General features: G+C 36.8%; 3 long non-coding RNA genes across 3 annotated transcripts; 1 reads left to right on the forward strand and 2 right to left on the reverse strand.

Moving 5' to 3' along the window:
- Positions 1–522: 522 nt before the first annotated feature.
- LOC110674618 lies at positions 523–1,130 on the reverse strand. The gene is made up of 2 exons (XR_002499041.1): positions 949–1,130; positions 523–887 (listed from the first exon to the last, which is right to left on the reverse strand). It is a non-coding gene; the product is annotated as an uncharacterized LOC110674618 (long non-coding RNA).
- Positions 1,131–5,603: 4,473 nt separating this feature from the next.
- Positions 5,604–6,119, reverse strand: LOC110681573. Its single transcript, XR_002503271.1, has 2 exons — positions 5,883–6,119; positions 5,604–5,831 (listed from the first exon to the last, which is right to left on the reverse strand). It is a non-coding gene; the product is annotated as an uncharacterized LOC110681573 (long non-coding RNA).
- A 650-nt stretch (positions 6,120–6,769) lies between these two features.
- Positions 6,770–7,620, forward strand: LOC110681574. The gene is made up of 3 exons (XR_002503272.1): positions 6,770–6,810; positions 6,880–7,232; positions 7,300–7,620. It is a non-coding gene; the product is annotated as an uncharacterized LOC110681574 (long non-coding RNA).
- Positions 7,621–7,851: the final 231 nt, after the last annotated feature.

Below are 7,851 nucleotides of genomic sequence, written 5' to 3' on the forward strand. Positions count from 1 at the left end.
ATATATTCAAAGAATTCCACGATCTTATCTTAAATACGCAAATTTGCTAATTCCATGACTACAACAAAACATTCAAATCATGGAATTTTGCTCAACATTACATTTGACACATTTGTCAACACTAAAGAACAATTTCGTTCCTCTCAATATAGCAATCGCTTCACAAAAGAACAACTATGTTCACAATAAACGACAATTTCGTCAGCTCTGAAGCACAATTTGGTTCAATTCAATTTGGCAATTTCACCACACTTTCAAAAACAGATACAATTGGTAATTCGCCACCCCAAAGAAAATCGATTATCTTCAACACACGTTTCCATGATCCTCGTCGCCACTTTTATATCCTGTAAATAAAAAATAAAATAATATGTTAATCAGTCCACAGTTCGGGAAGTCCTTCCTCTGCGCCAACTTATAGCTCAGAAATACCGTAGGTACGAACAGATAAAAGGTACCAAGTCAAAAGGTAGAATAATTAATATCACTTGAGATAGGCAGACATGACACTACATTTAGTGATAAACTTGGTTTTGGGCACATTGAGGGTTGTTGAAATATTTCGCAAATAACCACTAGGGATCTCAATCAGGATCTGCTTGATGCAAGCCAGAAAGTGTTCCGTACGGTCTTTGTTCAACGTGCACTTATATTGACTTCTGTTTTCGATAGAAGCTCGACATACTTCAAATTTCCGCTGGTCCCCTGCATAATTCACGGTGGTGTTTTCTGTTGCAGATAATAGTGGAATTCATCAGTTCTCCTGTAGCAGCTGCTTGCCAAATGTTTTGCCCGTCGACATGCTTGCCAAATGGTGAAATATGTCCGTAGAAGATGCCAATGGTAAAATCTGTTCGAAAGAAGGTTTCATTCAACCTGTTCCGTCGCTGAGAAAAAGAGATCGTAAATAAATCTATTCTGGCCATCAGAATCTTTCATTAAATTTACTTTTTCTGGTCTTGGATCTTTCGAAGGCAGCAGGAATGTACGACCAAAGACAAATAGGTGAATTACCGGTTAGAGGGAACAATTATGTAGGAAGTAAACAACAAACACCGATCGACCGATCGAGCAAGAAAGAAATTAACAATCGATCTGTCAAAATTAAGTCTGCTCTGCAGCAGACTTATTTTTGACAGATCGAAATCAGGGGTGAAATAATTTTTGAACTGTCAAGTTTAAGTTCGAATTATTTTTAATAACCCAATTGGGACAGACCCTAAGATGTAAAAGTCGGCCAGTTCAGCCACAGAATGCAAACAGAAAGTACTGCGGATTATAGTGGAACATGCCGGGAAGGCAGTGATCCCAGTACAAGCACTCCGACTTGTATGATACGCCTAGGAGCAATCCGAATACCCACACGGAGAAAGTGATCGAGATCGAGAAATACAACAAACTATCAAATGAATGTCGTCTGACACGATGAAATTTGCGTAAATCATAAGTTTCACTCAAATTTGAGGCGTACTTGACATGCCACGATCCAGGAAGACCTACATCCAAAAGGTGGCCTATGTCAGGGCGCAAATTCAAGCGATCAAAATAAACGAGCTAGTTTAATAATTCATAAGTTTTGCATAGAATTCAGAAATATGGGATTATAAACAACATGAATAGATACAAACAAAATCGTAACGTTTCCTAGCGGAACTATTGTGGTCAGAGGTATTCAATTTGACGTTTTTATTTTCGACATTCGCTTGATCGTTCGTGTTGTGATTGTTCAAGGGAAACTTTGCCGAATACTTATCAGTGAAACGTGTCGACTGCTGTAGATTCCAAAAAGCTGAGAAGTAATGAGGGGTGCGCCAGCAAGCTAAAAAAATGACAGTGAGAGCAGAAAACTTGATGAGAGCTTCAAGAGTAAGAGAGGATCCAGAGCTGGAAGAGCTGGGTGAAAAAGAGGTGAGAATCAGGCGGAAAGGAGATGTACTCTACGAACTCAAGGAACATCCGGCGATTAAGATACACAAGAAACTGGTTGCGAAGCTTGGGCAACGAGGTAAGTGTGAGAACCTTATCTCAGGATGAAGTGCTCCAATGCAGGAAACTGGACGAGATCACAATATAAGACGACCCGATTAATGGCCGGTACGCTGATCATAAGTACTGTGCAAAAGGATAGGACAAGAAACGGTCAAGGAATGATTTCGCTACCGAAATTACCGTTTTGATTCATATTACGGACAGCTTCAAATTCCGGACACTCTCGTTTGTATGGGAAACATTTCACACGAAATGTTTCAATTTTCGCCGTCCAAAAGTTCTCATTTTTGAGGCTCGTTTTATTAGGTTTTTTCCATAAATATCATTGCAAATTTATAATGCCCAACTACCTTAGACGTCTCTTAAGTGGTTGAACGATTTCATTTGATGATTTGACTGTTCCATTAATGATTATCATGAGCTGTCCGTAATTCGAATCATAGCGTCCGGAATATGAGGCAAAAGTGAGGGAGCGTCCGGAATAAGAATCATGAACAGGTCACACGTTTTGATTTATTTAAAATTATTCAAGTTGCGGACGCGTATTCTTTACCCACCATCCGAAAGTTAAGGGCTTCCGACGCTCGATAACACTAAAAAATCATACAGAATGATTTATTTTGTATGGTCCAAGCAGGGTTATACTTCACTAAGGCCTTAAGTGTCCGTAATATGAATCAAAACGGTACTTGAGCTGTACGCTGCTGAGAAGTAGAGCTGATTTCATAACATCGGTAACGCCTGCTGTACAAATCAAATCAATACAGAGTCAGAATTAGGGCGAATGTGAACACTAAAACATTGTCAGTAAAATCGGCTTGAAGTTCAGCGGATATAATTTCAATTCTATATTACACTCAGGCAAATTGATTAACGAACTTCATAAAATTTCCCTTATGAAGCCTGGAAAAATCTATAAAAGCCTGTTTCAAAAGGCTAATATGGATTTCATACCATTGAAATGGGAATCATAGTGGAAAAAATAGTTGAATATAATGAACGCCTACAAATTTCATTGCGCCCCTTATGAATTTCATTGCTATTATTAGTAATTTCCATTGAAATGATAATTATAATCGAGTAAGAAGTTAAACTTAATGAACACTTACACATTTCAATGCGTGCCTTATGATTTTCATTGATTTCATTAGCCAATTCTATAAAAACGATAATCGAAATCGAGAAAATAATTGAGCTTAATTTACAATTACAAATTTCATTGTGCGCCTTACGATTTCCATTGATGTCATTAGTGTGAAAAAGTTATAAGACTGTTATTATGAAAACGTGAAGAAGCGTACTTAGTAGAAATTGGAAACGTTTACGTAGATTGCGGATACACTTACTGACGCCTGATCATTTTTTTTTTTTTGATATTTGCAAGGGTAATATATTATCATTATATTAACGAATTTGGAGTTTATACAAATTTTATTTTTCAGCGACAGTTTGGAGTTTACAATATAAAATGAGAAAACCTGGACGAAACATGAGTGATTCAAAGAATATCCAACCGAATAGCCAATCTCAAAATCACCGCTACCGTTGTCACCCCACATAATATTACTAAAGGAAACAAGTATTTGGAACCGACAATACGCACTTTTTGTGGAAAAGAAAATTTACATTATTTGCAAAAGCATATTTCAATAAATAGAGAATGATAATTCAGCTCACATCTTACAAAATAATTATGATTAAATCAATTGTACATTTTTCGAATATCTGATTCGCATATTAACTAGTAAAATAGAACATCAATTTCGAAATATCGAATTTCTGAACTTTGGCCAATTTATTTCTCAGCATGTCGAGGGAAAAATCATCAAAAATTTCATCAATTTGCCGATTGAACAGCATACTGTTTATAATAATTTCCGTTATAAATAGTTATGTACTTCATACTGCAGAAGTATTGAATCCATAAAATTTTATGTCAATGTTCATAATGCTGGTCTATGGAATAAGCAAGATATCACAATGGCATAATTTGGATTAATTCATAAGGCGAAGTAATGAAATGCTTACCGATTTCTTGTGGCAAATAAACATAAGTGAAAATAATGAACTTCGTTAGTACTTTTGCCTGAGTGTACGTTTCCGATCGATTTAATCGCATGATGCATTTTTGTATGATCTATTACAATATTACTTTTGTAACAAACCATTTGATTTATTTTCATATTATGAACAACATGTTAAAATAAATAAAAAAGCATCATGCGCCATTCATCAAAATTGAGGGTTGTTGCGCCCCTCGGTTTTTCGTCTCCTTCAGTTTGACAGCAGCGATTGCGCCTTTCTATCTCATCCTTCTGGTTTGACTATCATCAGCTTCGCCGTTTGGCTACGCTCTTTCACACGAACCTTCTTCACTATCGACCTTCTGCACACTCAGTTTTAAATGCGCCTTGCTGCCACACTCAATCGCAAATGCGCCCGGTTACCGCAGGGGGGAAGGTGGGCGAAATTGACATCAGAGTTCGTATCGAAAGAGAATATCAAATGCGCCTTTATGTTTTTCTCACTTATTTCGTGAAAAACGTTATTTTTAAGAAACAGTTGTGCAGTATATGATTGTAGTTTATCAAATAAACTGTTCGGTGAATAAAACTCAATATGTTTACATTTGTCAGTTAGGCCGTTGTTCTGGTACTGTATTGAAATGGAGCTGTCACTTTTCCGTACACGCTCGTTCAAATCTACTCAAAAGAGAGTAACTTTGACTCACTTTTGAAGTTTCAAGTTAGCTGTCAAAAGTGAGTAACTTTATTTTATCAAAGTGAGTAACTTTTTACTCAACCATTAAAGAAAACGACATTACTCACTTTTGAGTAAACACAAACATATTTGACTCACTTTGTAAACGTCAAAGACTTGTGAAAATTTCGCGCGCTCGAACTGACAAATCCTCCGTTGTGGTGAAATTTCTTTCGTCGCCGTGATGTCAGACTGTTTTCAAAAACAGTCGAGATAAAAGCCGAGCCGGCAGAGCGCTTCGGAAGTCCAACCGGCGAACTCCAGATTAGTGCTGCGAAGTCAATAATCCTGATATCAAGTGAAGCGAGGTCGGATTGAATATGACCAAGGTTTTGATCAAATTACCGCAAAAAATATAAACTGTAAGTTTTACCGTCGTTCTTTTTATTGGACTAATTATCAATTCTTTACAGTCTAACCGGGAAGGCTACTGGATCGGTCAAACTACATCCTCCATGACTTTCATCAATGCCCCAGATATTTATAACATCCGGGGATCCATTCCAGAGCAGCGAAAATTTCAACACAAACATCACAATTTTTTTACTTGTTATCATGTATTATTATTATGTATGAGACAATGAATAAATGTTATGCTCTTTGTATATTTCTTCTGATTTTATAAATAAAGTAATACATTTATTTCCAAAATTATTATTTCCTGAAGTGAGTGACATCTACTCACTTTCGCAAATTTCAGATTAAACGAAGTGAGTAAGTGTTACTCCCATATTGACATTTGACTATGTTACTCTAAAGTGAGTAACGATGGTGTTACTCACTTTTGAGCAGTTCCACTTTGTTCCGAAGTGAGTCGAAATCTACTCACTTTTGAGTAGATCTGAACGAGCGTGTACGGAAAAATGTGCCGCTCAATTGTTTCCGCATAGAGCATAACATTTATTCATTGTCTCATACATAATACATAATAATAATACATGATAACAAGTAAAAAAATTGTGATGTTTGTGTTGAAATTTTCGCTGCTCTGGAATGGATCCCCGGATGTTATAAATATCTGGGGCATTGATGAAAGTCATGGAGGATGTAGTTTGACCGATCCAGTAGCCTTCCCGGTTAGACTGTAAAGAATTGATAATTAGTCCAATAAAAAGAACGACGGTAAAACTTACAGTTTATATTTTTTTTGCGGTAATTTGATCAAAACCTTGGTCATATTCAATCCGACCTCGCTTCACTTGATATCAGGATTATTGACTTCGCAGCACTAATCTGGAGTTCGCTGGTTGGACTTCCGAAGCGCTCTGCCGGCTCGGCTTTTATCTCGACTGTTTTTGAAAACAGTCTGACATCACGGCGACGAAAGAAATTTCACCACAACGGAGGATTTGTCAGTTCGAGCGCGCGAAATTTTCACAAGTCTTTGACGTTTACAAAGTGAGTCAAATATGTTTGTGTTTACTCAAAAGTGAGTAATGTCGTTTTCTTTCATGGTTGAGTAAAAAGTTACTCACTTTGATAAAATAAAGTTACTCACTTTTGACAGCTAACTTGAAACTTCAAAAGTGAGTCAAAGTTACTCTCTTTTGAGTAGATTTGAACGAGCGTGGCAAGTAAAAGTGACATTTCGCTCATAGTAGATCAGTTGTCAAAATTACTTTGGTAAAAAGGAGAAATTTTACTTGAGCGCTTTACGTTTCAGGTGCATACTACGCATAACAGTCGCGGCAGCCAAAAAACTGGTCGAGGGAGACAAATAAAATAGAAAGATGCTTCAGATGTTTGGATTTTAGTCACCAAGCAATAAACGGCAAAAGCCCGGAGTTTTGCATGATTTACGGCGCAAAACCCGCATAGAAAAATACAATTCGCTTTATGTTGAAAACAGTATTTTAATCCTAACTGATACAGTTAAAATATCTCAAACAGTGTCTTTTCTATTGAACAATTTGAAGCATAAAGCAGTAAACTGTTAAAGATGGTTTATGTAATTCATACCAAACAGTGACAGTTTATTAAAGTGTGCAGAAAAGGTCAAACAATACAGAAGTTAGAAATTTTTAGAAATGGTAAAAGTTTAACTTACCCATTTTTCGAATGGTATGCGTTTCGATTTTCACAACACACTGACACATGTGCATTCTACTATTCAAAACTTATTCTTTACAGTTTGACAAACAGTTTTACGCGTTGGTGTTCGTGAACGATATTCTTCAAAATTTCCATGCTTTAACTGCACTTGCGTGTGATTTGTTCCGTTTGTTTATTTTGTGAAAACGCGAGTGGAAAAAATGTTAAAAAAAATCCTTTAAAACAAAGGGCAGCAGCCGGTACAAAACCGAAGGAAGCTGCCGCTGTTTCTGATAGACAGCCGACATTCAGCTACTTAGTATAGCCGGGCAAGTGGTTGCCCTCGTCCAGTACTGCAGTTTTGTCTTCATCGATTCAACAGCGTTGAAATCTCTCCAGTAGGTTCCGTTCCCAGTATCCGCCGGATGAATTCGATCGTAATCTGTTGGCAGGTATTTTCTACATTATTTTATACCGAGAAAATCCTCAATTCTAGTTCGAAATTTTTGTTTTACTCAGGTTGAAAGCAGTGCCCATAAGCTGACTTCGTATCATCGGCCAATAGTCTGCGGATTTTCCCGCAGCATCAAACGAGAGCAGACATTTATTTCGAGCAACTTTAGGCAAACCTACTTCTAAGGAGCCAACATTCCACGATGCTATCGATGGCGGTGCTGGCATCTTTTGATCCGAATAATGAGGAATCACCCATCCCTGTTTAACGTCGATGTTCGGACAAGCCTCTTTTTCCGCTGCAGTTATCTGATCCAAAAACGTGCTGATTAATACATATGATTTAGATTATTGCGACAATGTAATTAAAATACATTATAATGTATCTATGCGTTTTTTCATTAAGTTCTAAACATATCAGAATGGTACAGTAAAGGGTGAAATTACAATAACTTACTGTAAACCAACAGTAACACATATATGGTTTGCTTTATTTTAACTTTATTGTTCAACTATTCTCAAACAGTTTGCTTTACAGTGCATGTGAGAAAAAATGGATAATATATAGACCATTACGCAAATTGTACACGAAAAATTTTGTTCGAGAAAATCGTCATT

Source organism: Aedes aegypti, chromosome 1, assembly GCF_002204515.2.
Source record: "Aedes aegypti strain LVP_AGWG chromosome 1, AaegL5.0 Primary Assembly, whole genome shotgun sequence".
Taxonomy (NCBI): domain Eukaryota; kingdom Metazoa; phylum Arthropoda; class Insecta; order Diptera; family Culicidae; genus Aedes; species Aedes aegypti.